At 44.3% G+C, this 14,425-nt stretch overlaps 1 protein-coding gene across 6 annotated transcripts in view; it reads left to right on the forward strand.

The window, feature by feature from the left end:
* Window positions 1–14,425, forward strand: part of LOC140196126 (lipoma-preferred partner homolog) — a 477,606-nt gene that overhangs the window by 128,441 nt on the left and 334,740 nt on the right. The window lies entirely within an intron of this gene.

Raw genomic sequence — 14,425 nt, forward strand, 5'->3', positions numbered from 1 at the left:
TCTGGAAGCAAACGTCACACCATCTGTAAAAAAGCCGAAGATGAAAAGAGGATGGCTTCTACAAAAGATAATGAACCTAAACATACATCAAAATCCACAATGGACTACTTCAAGAGGTACAAGCTGGAGGTTTTGCCATGGCCCTCACAGTCCCCTGACCTAAACATCATTGAGAATCTGTGGATAGACCTCAAAAGAGCAGTGCATGCAAGACGGCCCAAGAATATCACAGAATTGCCTTTTGCAAGGAAGAATGGGCGAAAATCCCTCAAACAAGAATTGAAAGACTCTTAGCTGGCTACAAAATGTGTTTACAAGCTGTGATACTTGGCAAAGGGGGTGTTACTAAGCACTGACCATGCACAGTGCCCAAACTTTTGCTTCGGGCCCTTTTCCGTTTTTGTTATTTTGAAACTGTAAAAGATGGAAATAAAAAAGTAATCTTGCTTAAAATATTAAAGAAATGTGTCATCTTTAACTTTATGCCTTTTGGAAATCAGTTCATCTTTTACTCATTTAGCTATTCATAGTAACAGAAATTTGACCGGGGTGCCCAAACATTTGTATACCACTGCACTTCACTTCCCTAACACTCTTGAATGTCCAGTATACTGCAGATGTCTTCCACTGTGAAGACCGATGCAAAATATGCATTCAGTTCCTCTGCCATCTCTGCATCTCTCATTACAATATCTCCAGCGTCATTTTGTATTAGTTCTATATCTACCCTCAACTTTCTTTTACCCTTTATATACTTAAGAAAGCTTTTTGTATCTTCTTTGATATTAGTCACCAGCTTCCTTTAATAATTTATCTTTTCCTTCCTAATGACCATATTAGTTTCCTTCTGCAAGTTTTTTAAGCTTCTCAATCCTGTATCTTCCCACTACAGATTATTATCTGAATGGTGGCCGATTAGGAAAAGGGGAGGTGCAACGAGACCTGGGTGTCATTATACACCAGTCATTGAAAGTGGGCATGCAGGTACAGCAGACGGTGAAAAAGGCAAATGATATGCTGGCATTTATAGCAAGAGGATTCGAGTACAGGAGCAGGGAGGTACTACTGCAGTTGTACAAGGCCTTGGTGAGACCACACCTGGAGTATGGTGTGCAGTTTTGGTCCCCTAATCTGAGGAAAGACATTCTTGCCATAGAGGGAGTACAAAGAAGGTTCACCAGATTGATTCCTGGGATGGCAGGACTTTCATATGATGAAAGACTAGATCAACTAGGCTTATACTCGTTGGAATTTAGAAGGTTGAGGGGGGATCTTATTGAAACGTATAAAATTCTAAAGGGATTAGACAGGCTAGATGCAGGAAGATTGTTCCCGATGTTGGGGAAGACCAGAACGAGGGGTCACAGTTTGAGGATTAAGGGGAAGCCTTTTAGGACCGAGATTAGGAGAAACTTCTTCACACAGAGAGTGGTGAATCTGTGGAATTCTCTGCCACAGGAAACAGTTGAGACCAGTTCATTGGCTATATTTAAGAGGGAGTTAGATATGGCCCTTGTGGCTAAAGGGACCAGGGGGTATGGAGGGAAGGCTGGTACAGGGTTCTGAGTTGGATGATCAACCATGATCATACTGAATGGTGGTGCAGGCTCGAAGGGCCAAATGGCCTACTTCTGCACCTATTTTCTATGTTTCTATGTTTCCTTGTATGCCTTCTCTTTTGCTTTTACTTTGGCTCTGACTTCACTTGTCAGTCACGGTATTGTCCTTTTTCCACTCAAAAATTTCTTCTTATTTGGAATATATCTGTCTTGCACTTTCCTCATTTATCACAGAAACTCCAGCCATTGGTGCTCTGCTATCCTTCCTGCTAGTGTCCTTTTCCAGTCAACCTTGGCTAGTTCCCTTCTCATGCCATTGTAATTTCCTTTATTCCACTGAAATACTGTCACATTGGAATTTAGTTTCATCTTCTCAAATTTCAAAATGAACTCGATCGTACTGTGATCACTGTTCCCTAAGGGTTCCTTGACTTTAAGCTCTCTTATCACGTCCGGATCATTGCACAACACCCAGTCCAGCACAGCCAATTCCCTAGTGGGCTCAACAACAAGCTGTTCTAAAAAGCCATCACTTAGACATTCTACAAATTCTCTCTCTTGAGGTCCAGTACTGGCCTGGTTTTCCCAATCCACTTTCATGTTAAAATCCCCAACGATTATCATGATATTGCCCTTCTGACACACCTATTCTATCTCCTGCTGTAATTTGCTATCCACATCCAGGCTGCCGGTTACTGTATCTGTGTGTGTTTCTGTGTGTTTTGCATGTTTACAGTATCTCTGTGTGTGTTTCTGGCTGTTTACATGTTTACTGTATCTGTGTGTGTGTTTCTGGGTGTTTACATGTTTACAGTATCTCTGTGTGTTTCTGGGTGTTTGCACCTTTACTGTATTTATGCTCCTGTATTTTTTCTGTTCTATGCATATGGATGTATATCTGTTTGGGACTGGGTGCGCTGTGCGTTTATTGTCGTGTGTTGTGCACCGTTTGTACATTAGTTGGCCTGAGCGTGCATTATGTTGTCGGCATGTTGCATCGTTGTTGTTTTCCTATCTGGCACCTTGTTTCAGGAGGATATAGACATTTGATTTGTCTTTTTGACGCAGTGGGGTATGATCCATGGTTAGTTTATCATTCAAAGTTCAAGTTTCAAGGTCCAATTATTATGAAATATGTGTATGTTGTACAACCTTGGGATTTGTATTCCTTCTGGAAGGCAGAAAACAATAAACCCAGTGTAACCCATTAAAAAGAATCCAACCAAGTCCCAATGTATAGAGTCAAAAAAAAAACAAAAACTGGGCAAACAATAAAAGCAAGCAAACAGCTTTCGCAATAAATGTGAGCCCATGGACACAGCCACGGCTACAGCATCAGTTCATCACAGAGCAGAATATTGCGAAGTTCGCAGGCATGAAGCCTGGAGCAGGTGGAGCGTAACGCACCATTAAGCTGGGTGTCAACCGCCGTAAAACAAGATGGAGAAGAAGAGGTGGAGCAGGCGTATGGCCTCTGCCTCGGTGCGGTAGAGGAGTGAACGGTGCAGGGCAGCGGGCAGAACCTGCCTTTTTAATCTATCCTGCTCGCGGCTTAAAATGTCCAAACACTGGGTCGTCCCTCGGTCTGAGACTGGACCCTGGTGCACTGATACGCTCTGGGCCTGAACGCCACCTCCGTGTTCCAGCCTGTTGCTGACCTTTCCAGGTCAGCTGAGATCGATCAAACCTCACTCTTTGTTTTGGTGGTTGTGTTCTGAAACTCCTCCACTCTGACTTTTTCCCAGTTTCGTCACTCCAATTCCAACTCAGTCTCGTATATGCTTCAACTTGCTTGCACCCGCATGCCTCATCCCTTGAGTCAGGCTTGCTTTCACTTGTGTCTTCATTGTTTGTGGTGATTGTTTACCATAATTTTCACAGAAAAATTGCTATTAATAAAATATTTAGTTTTATTTCTTGCTTTGAGAACCACCAGTTAGTTGCTGCCTGCCTTTTTAAACCGGAAGTCCAGTGAGCATGTTTGAAATGGGCAAAGGCCCTGCTTCTGAATTAAACATTCCTATAATCCTGTGTTGAACACTCAGCTTCCACTGTGTGCCTGCCACGTCATATCCATGTACACATGTTGACTGACAGGACATGATAGTAGTGATGTAGTGGTGGTTGGGGGTGTGGAGGGGTCTTCTGTGGTTGCCCACTATGCCGTTCCGTCATGCTCCAAAGTGTTTTTTGTACGGTCTGCTCCTGCACACCTTTCACTTCTTCGCTTTTGTCTGCCAACCAGACTCACCTTGAGGGTCCGTGATAGCATCTGGCAGCAGGGGAGATCCCCAGTGAAAGTCTCTTTATGCAGGGGTGCTTCCCCTGTACACTGGGGACCTGGGGTGGAAGGGTTTGCTTCGGCAGTACCGTACAACAGGGTTTTAAGCAGGTTCACCGTCTCCCTGCCCAGCTGCCCATTCCCCCAGTAGCCGGGGGGAGTCAGTGTAGAATGTGAGAGATGGCAGCCACTCTTTGAGTTTCTCGAGGGTCTGCTGCTGAGGTTCTGGCTGTCCTTATTGACAGATAGGCTGGTATCTGTGATGCATTGGGCAGTTTTGACTACCTGTCCACCACAGCACACTTTCCATACAGTGATGTTCTCTACTTCTCATCTGTAGAATGATGTGAGGAGAGACGTGCATGTTTGATTTGTTCCTGTGACTGGGCAATTTGGACAACAATTTTGCAAGCAAAAACATGAACAGGCTTGCAAGCAACAAGCTGACCTTCATTTTGAAACTCTTCTTGGAGATTGCATCCTTAAGATATGTTAGCTCTGCTTTGCGCGCACACTAGCAAACTGCTTCTTCTGCTCATCTCACATCCTGCGGACTTTGCCTCTGGCACAGCGTCATGTCCATCGTCTTGTTGAGAACATGCACATCATCCCTGCTACGAGAGGCCCTCTGTTGGTCAGGATCAACCATGGATATTGTGTCCTAGCCAGGGCAGTACGATATGGAGAACAAACTGTTCCTCATGCAGCTGATGGATCCAAAGGAATGTCAGAGACCAATACAATTTGGTACCAGCAGCATTGCAGGAGTTGTCAGCCAATGTTGAACTCAACGTTGAATTGCCTTAGGGACGAGCTCCAGATTTTTCTCTCAGAGATGTTTACTCCCAAACACTTGCCCGTGAGTGGGTATCGCCAAAAGATCTAGATGTCCTGCCAACTACGGCTGACAAGCCCCATTTGCCCAAAGAGACTGGTTTTGAGGCACCAGAAAGCACCTTTATCCTTTCTCCTGTCAGTAGTAACAGTTCCACTGGGTTTAGTAACTACATTGCCAGGAGCTGAACTTGGTTGTTAGAAGTTATTTGAGATGCATGCCATTGGGAGCACTTAATAGGTAGTGGGAGTTTATCCCCACTCCCCACCTCATTCTCCTGTGCCCGGCTTAGACCCCTGCTGTATCCAAAGGCAATCTAAAGAAGTGCTACACGTCAGAGGGTCAGAGTGGACACCTCTGGCCTCCGGGCTCACGGCCGAGCAGCACGTGTCCACAATAGAAGCATAGAAAACCTACAGCACAATACAGGCCCTTCGGCCCACAATGCTGTGCCAAACATGTACTTACTTTGGTAATTACCCATTACCCATAGCCCTCAATTTTTCTAAGCTCCATGTATCTATCCAGGAGCCTCTTAAAAGACCCTATTGTATCTGCCTCCACCACCGTTGCCGGCAGCCCATTCCACTCACTCACCTCTCTCTGAGTAAAAAACTTACCCCTGACATCTCCTCTGTACCTACTCCCCAGCACCTTAAAACCGTGCCCTCTCGTGTTAGCCATTTCAGCCCTGGGAAAAAGCCTCTGACTATCCACACGATCAATGCCTCTCGTCGTCTTATACACCTCTATCAGGTCACCTCTCATCCTCCATTGCTCCAAGGAGAAAAGGCCAAATTCACTCAAACTATTCTCATAGAGCATGCTCCCCAATCCAGGCAACATCCTTGTAAATCTCTGCACCCTTTCTATAATTTCTACATCCTTCCTATAGTGAGACGACCAGAACTGAGCACAGTACTCCAAGTGGGGTCTGACCAGCGTCCTATATAGCTACAACATTACCTCTTGGGTCTTAAACTCAATCCCACGATTGCTGAAGGCCAATGCACCGTATGCGTTCTTAACCACAGAGTCAACCTGTGCAGCAGCCTTGAGTGTCCTGTGGACTCAGACTCCAAGATCCCTCTGATCCTCCACACTTCCAAGAGTCTTACCATTAATGCTATATTCTGCCATCATATGTGACCTACCAAAATGAGCCACCTCATACTTATCTGGGTTGAACTACATCTGCCACTTCTCAGCCCAGGTTTGCATCCTGTTGATGTTCCACTGCAACCTCTGACAGCCCTCCACACTATCCACAACACCCCCAATCTTTGTGTCATCAGCAAATTTACTAACCCATCCCTCCATTTCCTCATCCAGGTCATTTTATGAAAATCGCAAAGAGAAGGGGTCCCAGAACAGATCCCCGAGGCACACCACTTATCACCAACCTCCAGTCACCAACCTCCATGCAGAATATGAACCATCTACAATCACCTTTTGCCTTCTGTGGGCAAGCCAGTTCTGGATCCAGAAAGAAAGGTCCCCTTGGATCTCATGCCTCCTTACTTTCTCAATAAGCCTTGCATGGGGTACCTTATCAAATATAACCATAGAAACATTACAGCACAGAAACAGGCCTTTTGGCCCTTCTTGGCTGTGCTGGGACCATATCCCTCCATACACCTCTCATCCAGGTACCTGTCCAAATTTTTCTTAAATGTTAAAAGCTGCCACTTCATCCGGCAACTCATTCAACATTCCCACCACTCTCTGTGTGAAGAAGCACCCCCACCCCCCAAATGTTCCCTTTAAACTTTTCCCCCCTCACCCTTAACCCATGTCCTCTGGTTTTTTTCTCCCCTAGCCTCAGTGGAGAAAGCCTGCTTGTTTTCACTCTATCTATACCCATCATAATTTTATATACCTCTATCAAATCTCCCCTCATTCTTCTACGCTCCAGGGAATAAAGTCCTAACCTATTCAAACTTTCTCTGTGACTCAGTTTCTCAAGTCCTGGCAACATCCTTGTAAACCTTCTCTGCATTCTTTCAACCTCATTAATATCCTTCCTGTAACTTGGTGACCAAAACTGAAAACAATACTCCAAATTTGGCCTCACCAATGCCTTATACAACCTCACCATAACATTCCAACTCTTATACTCAATACTCAATACATAAAGGCCAATGTACCAAAAGCCGTCTTTACGACCCTATCTACCTGTGACGCCACTTTTAGGGAATTTTGTATCTGTATTCCCAGATCCCTCTGTTCTACTGCACTCCTCAGTGCCCTACCATTTACCTTGTGTGTTCTACCTTGGTTTGTCCTTCCAAAGTGCAATACCTCACACTTGCCTGTATTAAACTCCATCTGCCATTTTTCAGCCCATTTTTCCAGCTGGTCCAAATCCCTCTGCAAGCTTTGAAAACCTTTCTCACTGTCCACTGCTCCTCCAATCTTTGTATCATCAGCAAATTTGCTGATACAATGTACCACATTATCATCCAGATCATTAAGATAGATGACAAATAACAATAGACCCAGCACTGATCCCTGTGGCACACCACTAGTCACAGGCCTCCACTCAGAGAAGCAATCCTCCACTACCACTCTCTGGCTTCTCCCATTGAGCCAATGTCTAATCCAATTGACCACCTCTCCATGTATACCAGCGACTGAATTTTCCTAACTAACCTCCCATGTGGGACCTTGTCAAAGGCCTTACTGAAGTCCATGTAGACAACATCCACTGCCTTCCCTTCATCCACTTTCCTGGTAATCTCCTCGAAAAACTCTAATGTACTTGTTAAACATGACCTACCATGCACAAAGCCATGTTGACTCTCCCTAATTTTGTTTTTAGAATAGTACAGCACAGTACAGGCCCTTCAGCCCACAATGTTGTGCCGACCCTCAAACCCTGCCTCCCATATAAGCCTCCACCACTGACTCAGGCAGTGCATTCCACACACCAACCACTCTCTGAGTAAAAAACCTTCCTCTAATATCCCCCTTGAACTTTCCACCCCTTACCTTAAAGCCATGTCCTCTTATATTGAGCAGTATTGCCCTGGGGAAGTGTTCTGGCTATCCACTCTATCTATTCCTCTTATTATCTTGTACACCTCTATCATGTCTCCTCTCATCCTCCTTCTCTCCAAAGAGTAAAGCCCAGCTTCCTTAATCTCTGGTCATAATGCATACTTTCTAAACCAGGCAGCATCCTGGTAAATCTCCTCTGTACCCTTTCCAATGCTTCCACATCCTTCCTATAGTGAGGTGACCAGAACTGGACACAGTACTCCAAGTGTGGCCTAACCAGAGTTTTATAGAGCTGCATCATTACATCGCGACTCTTAAACTCTATCCCTCGACTTATGAAAGCTAACAGCCCATAAGCTTTCTTAACTACCCTATCCACCTGTGAGGCAACTTTCAGGGATCTGTGGACATGTACCCCCAGATCCCTCTGCTCCTCCACTCTACCAAGTATCCTGCCATTTACTTTGTACTCTGCCTTGGAGTTTGTCCTTCCAAAGTGTACCACCTCACACTTCTCCGGGTTGAACTCCATCTGCCACTTCTCAGCCCACTTCTGCATCCTATCAATGTCTCTCTGCAATCTTCGACAATCCCCGAACCTTTGTGTCGTCTGCAAACTTGCCAACCCACCGTTCTACCCCCACATCCAGGTCGTTAATAAAAATCACGAAAAGTAGAGGTCCCAGACCAGATCCTTGTGGGACACCACTAGTCACAATCCTCCAATCTGAATGTACTCCCTCCACCACCACCCTCTGCCTTCTGCAGGCAAGCCAATTCTGAATCCACCTGACCAAACTTCCCTGGATCCCATGCCTTCTAACTTTCTGAATAAGCCTACCGTGTGGAACCTTGTCAAATGCCTTACTAAAATCCATATAGATCACATCCACTGCACTACCCTCATCTATATGCCTGGTCACCTCCTCAAAGAACTCTATCAGGCTTGTTAGACACGATCTGCTCTTCACAAAGCCATGCTGACTGTCCCTGATCAGACCATGATTCTCTAAATGCCTATAGATCCTATCTCTAAGAATCTTTTCCAACAGCTTTCCCACCACAAATGTAAGGCTCACTGGTCTATAATTACCCGGACTATCCCTACTACCTTTTTTGAACAAGGGAACACCATTCGCCTCCGTCCAATCCTCCGGTACCATTCCTGTGGACAACGAGGACATAAAGATCCTAGCGAGAGGCTCAGCAATCTCTTCTCTCGCCTTGTGGAGCAGCCTGGGGAATATTCTGTCAGGCCTCGGGAACTATCTGTCCTAATGTATTTTAACAACTCCAACACCTCCTCTCCCTTAATATCAACATGCTACAGAACATCAACCTCACTCATATTGTCCTCACCATCATCAAGTTCCCTCTCATTGGTGAATACCGAAGAGAAGTATTCATTGAGGACCTCGCTCACTTCCACAGCCTCCAGGCACATCTTCCCACCTTTATCTCTAATCTGTCCTACCTTCACTCGTGTCATCCTTTTTTCTTCACATAATTGAAGAATGCCTTGGGGTTTTCCTTTACCCTACTTGCCAAGGCCTTCTCATGCCCCCTTCTTGCTCTTCTCAGCCCCTTCTTAAGCTCTTTTCTTGCTTCCCTATATTCCTCAATAGACCCATCTGATCCTTGCTTCCTAAACCTCATGTATGCTGCCTTCTTCCACCTGACTAGATTTTCCACCTCACTTGTCACCCATTGTTCCTTCACCCTACCATTCTTTATATTCCTCACCGGGACAAATTTATCCCTTACATCTCGCAAGGGATCTCTAAACATCGACCACATGTCCATAGTACATTTCCCTGCAAAAACATCATCCCAATTCATACCCGCAAGTTCTAGCCTTATAGCCTCATAATTTGCCTTTCCCCAATTAAAAATTTTCTTGTCCTCTTTGATTCTATCCTTTTCCATGATAATGCTGAAGACCAGGGAGCGGTGGTCACTGTCCCCCAGATGCTCACCCACTGAGAGATCTGTGACCTGACCCAGTTCATTGCCTAGTACTAGATCTAGTATGGCATTCCCCCTGGTCGGCCTGTCCACATACTGTGACAGGAATCCATCCTGGACACACTTAACAAATTCTGCCCCATCTAAACCCTTGGAACTAATCAGGTGCCAATCAATATTAGGGAGGTTAAAGTCACCCATGATAAAAACCCTGTTATTTTTGCACCTTTCCAAAATCTGCCTCCCAATCTGCGCCTCTGCATCTCTGCTGCTACCAGGGGGCCTATAGAATACCCCCAGTAGAGTAACTGCTCCCTTCCTGTTCCTGTCTAATAAGTCCCTGTCTATCCAAATACTTGTAGATCCTATCTCTTAGTACTCCTTCCAGTAATTTACCTACTACTGACGTCAAACTTGCCGGCCTATAATTTCCCGGATTACTTTTACAACCTTTTTTAAATAACGGAACAACATGAGCCACTCTACAGTCCTTTGGCACCTTACCCGTAGATACCGACATTTTAAATATATCTACCAGGGCCCCTACAGTTTCACACTGTCTGCAAGCTTTCTCCATTTGTGAGCCAACTGCCCCTTGACAATGTTACAGTCAAGACGATAAGATATTGGAGCAGAATGAGGCCATTTGGCCCATTGAGTCCGCTTCTGTTAGATAGAGCTCTTAATGATAGTGGAGTCAATGGATATGGGGAGAAGGCAGGAATGGGGTACTGATTGTGGATGATCAGCCATGATCACAGAGAATGGTGGTGCTGGTTCGAAGGGTCAAATGGCCTACTCCTGCACCTATTGTCTATTGCCTATTCACCATGTCATCCTGGCTGACCCAATTTCCTTCTTAGCTCTAATCTCCTGGCAATTTCTGCCTTGCTGAAATTTATATTTATCACAGACCCGTCCCCATTGCCACCCCCCTGATGTTTCTCTGAATGCAGGTCGCCTGGCCTGCTCCTTCACTGTCCTGTCCACAACCTGAAGGAACTCGGCGTGCATTTTCAAAGGTATTTTTATGTTTGTTATGCCCAAGGCTTTTTTAGTTAAACGCTTTATTGGAACGTGATACTAAATATTGAGGCAACAGCTCACAATCTGCACACTAAACTGTGACTTGTTATTGCATCAATTCCAGATGCTAGGATTTTCAGGGAACTCAAGTAGGAGTCAAGTCCTCTCTCAAATTAGACATTCTTAAAATAATGATTCTTCAGTGCTGACCCACTGGAGAACACATATCTGATCTGGAAGAATTCTCATCCAGGTTGTTAATATACAGTAATAGACAAACAACAATGGACCCAGCACTGACCCCTGGGAAACACCACCAATCAGGAACCTCTGTTCTAAAAATCAACCTGCCACCAACACCCTTTGCTTCCTACAGCCAAAGCAATTTTGTATCCAGTCAGCCAGCTCTCCCTGGATTCTATGTAGTCAAACCATATAACCATACAACAATTACAGCACGGAAGCAGGCCATCTCGGCCCTTCTAGTCCGTGCCGAACTCTTACTCTCACCTAGTTCCACCGACCTGCACTCAGCCCATAACCCTCCATTCCTTTCCTGTTCATATATCTATCCAATTTAACTTTAAAGGACAGCATCGAACCTGCCTCAACCACTTCTGCTGGAAGCTCGTTCCACACAGCTACAACTCTCTGAGTAAAGAAGTTTCTCCTCAAGTTACCCCTAAACTTTTGCCCTTTAACTCTCAACTCATGTCCCCTTGTTTGAATCTCCCCCATTCTCAATGGAAAAAGCCTATCCACGTCAACTCTATCAACCCCCTTCATAATTTTAAACACCTCTATCAAGTCCCCTCTTAACCTTCTACGCTCCAAAGAATAAAGACTTAACTTGTTCAACCTTTCTCTGTAACTTAGGAGATGAAACCCAGGCAACATTTAGTAAATCTCCTCTGTACTCTCTCAATTTTATTGACATCTTTCCTATAATTCGGTGACCAGAACTGGACACAATACTCCAAATTTGGCCTTACTAATGCCTTATACAATTTCAACATTACATCCCAACTTCTATACTCAATGCTCTGATTAATAAAGGCCAGCATACCAAAAGCTTTCTTCACCACCCTATCCACATGAGATTGCACCTTCAGGGAACTATGTAGCATTATTCCTAGATCCCTCCGTTCTACAGCATTCTTCAATGCCCTGCCACTTACCATGTATGTCCTATTTTGATTAGTCCTACCAAAATGTAGCACTTCACATTTTTCAGCATTAAACTCCATCTGCCATCTTTCAGTCCACTCTTCTAACTGGCCTAAATCTCTCTGCAAGCTTTGAAAACCTACTTCATTATCCACAACGCCACCTATCTTAGTATCATCTGCATACCTACTAATCTAATTTACCACCCGATCATCCAGATCATTAATTTATATGACAAACAACATTGGACCCAGTACAGATCCCTGAGGCACACCGCTACACACCGTCCTCCAATCTGACACACAATTATCCACCACCACTCTCTGGCGTCTCCCATCCGGCCACTGCTGAATCCATTTTACTACTTCGATATTAGTGCCTAACGATTGAACCTTCCTAACGAACCTTCCGTGTGGAACCTTGTCAAAGGCCTTACTGAAGACCATATAGACAACATCCACCGCTTTACCCTTGTCAGCTTTCCCAGTAACCTCCTCAAAAAATTCAATAAGATTTGTCAAACATGACCTTCCATGCACAAATCCATGTTGACTGTTCCTATTCAGACCCTGTCTATCCAGATAATTATATATACCACCTCTAAGAATACTTTCCATCAACTTACCCACCACTGACGTCAAACTCACAGGCCGATAATTGCCAGGTTTACTCTTAGAACCCTTTTTAAACAATGGAACCACATGAGCAATACGCTAATCCTCTGGCACCATCCATCCCCGTTTCTAATGACATTTGAAATATTTCTGTCAGAGCCCCTGCTATTTCCACACTAACTTCCCTCAAGGTCCTAGGGAATATTTTGTCCGGACCTGGAGACATATCCACTTTTATATTCCTTAAAAGTGTCAGTACTTCCTCTCCTTTAATCGTCATACTTTCCATAACTACCCTTCTTCTTTCCTTTACCTTACACAATTCAATATCCTTCTCCTTAGTGAATACCGAAGAAAAGAAATTGTTCAAAATCTCCCCCCATCTCTTTTGACTCCGCACATAGCCGTTCACTCTGATTCTCTAAGGGACTAATTTTATCCCTCACTGTCCTTTTGATATTAATATAACTGTAGAAAACCTTTGGATTTATTTTCACCTTTCTTGCCAAAGCAGCCTCGTATCTTCTTTTAGCTTTTCTAATTTTTTTCTTAAGATTGTGTTTACATTTTTTATATTCCTTAAGCACCTCATTAACTCCAAGCTGCCTATATTTATTGTAGATCCCTCTCTTTTTCCAAACCAAGTTTCCTATATCCTTGAAAACCATGGCTCTCTCAAACTTTTAACCTTTCTTTTCAACCTAACAGGAACATAAAGATCCTGTACCCTCAAAATTTCACCTTTAAATGAACTCCATTTCTCTATTACGTCCTTCCCATAAAACAAATTATCCCAATCCACTCCTTCTAAATCCTTTCGCATCTCCTCAAAGTTAGCCTTTCTCCAATCAAAAATCTCAACCCTGGGTCCAGTCCTATACTTATCCATAATTATATTGAAACTAATGGTATTGTGATCACTGGACCTGAAGTGCTCCCCAGCACATACCTCCATCACCTGACCTATCTCATTCCCTAACAGGAGATCCATCACTGCCCCTTCTCTAGTTGGTACCTCTATGTATTGCTGCAAAAAACTATCTTCCACACATTTGATAAACTCCAAACCATCCAGCCCTTTTACAGAATGGGCTTCCCAGTCTATGTGTGGAAAATTAAAATCTCCCACATCACAACATTATGCTTACTACAAATATCTGCTACTTCCTTACAAATTTGCTCCTCCAGTTCTCGGTCCCCATTAGGTGGTCTATAATACACCCCTATAAGCGTCACTACACCTTTCCCATTCCTCAATTCCACCCAAATAGCCTCCCTGGACGAGTCCACTAATCTATCCTGCCAGAGCACCGCTGTTATATTTTCTCTGACAAGCAATGCAAAACCTCCCCCTCTTGCCCTTCCTTCTTGTCCTTCAATGCAACACCTTCCCCTCTTGTCCTTCATACCTGAAGCAACGAAATCCTGGAATATTTAGTTGCCAATCACACCCCTCCTACAACCACGTTTCACTAATAGCTACAACATCATATCTCCAGGTATCAGTCCATGCTCTAAGCTCATCCACCTTTCTTACAATGCTCCTAGCATTAAAATAGATGCATTTAAGAAACTCTCCACCTCTTACTCTCTTTTTATCCTTAATGGAGCAAACAACTTTGCTTTCTTTTTCTTCCTTGTCCCCTACATCTTTGGTCTGAGTGCTCCTGATCTCTGTCCCCTGCCTATCCTCCTTCACGCACTGTCTACTAGCTTTCTCTATTTGTGAACTAACCTCCTTTCTCCTAGTCTCTTTAATTTGATTCCCAACCAACCAACCATTCTAGTTTGAAGCCACCTCAGTAGCCCTCGCAAATCTCCCCGCCAGGATATTGGTCCCCCTAGGATTCAAGTCCTTTTTCTACAGGTCACACCTGGCCAAAAGACTTCCCAATGATCCAAAAACTTGAATCCCTGCCCCCTGCTCCAGACCCTCAGCCACGCATTTATCCTCCACCTCATTGCATTGCTACTCTCA

Source organism: Mobula birostris, chromosome 4 (genome assembly GCF_030028105.1).
Source record: "Mobula birostris isolate sMobBir1 chromosome 4, sMobBir1.hap1, whole genome shotgun sequence".
NCBI lineage: Eukaryota > Metazoa > Chordata > Chondrichthyes > Myliobatiformes > Myliobatidae > Mobula > Mobula birostris.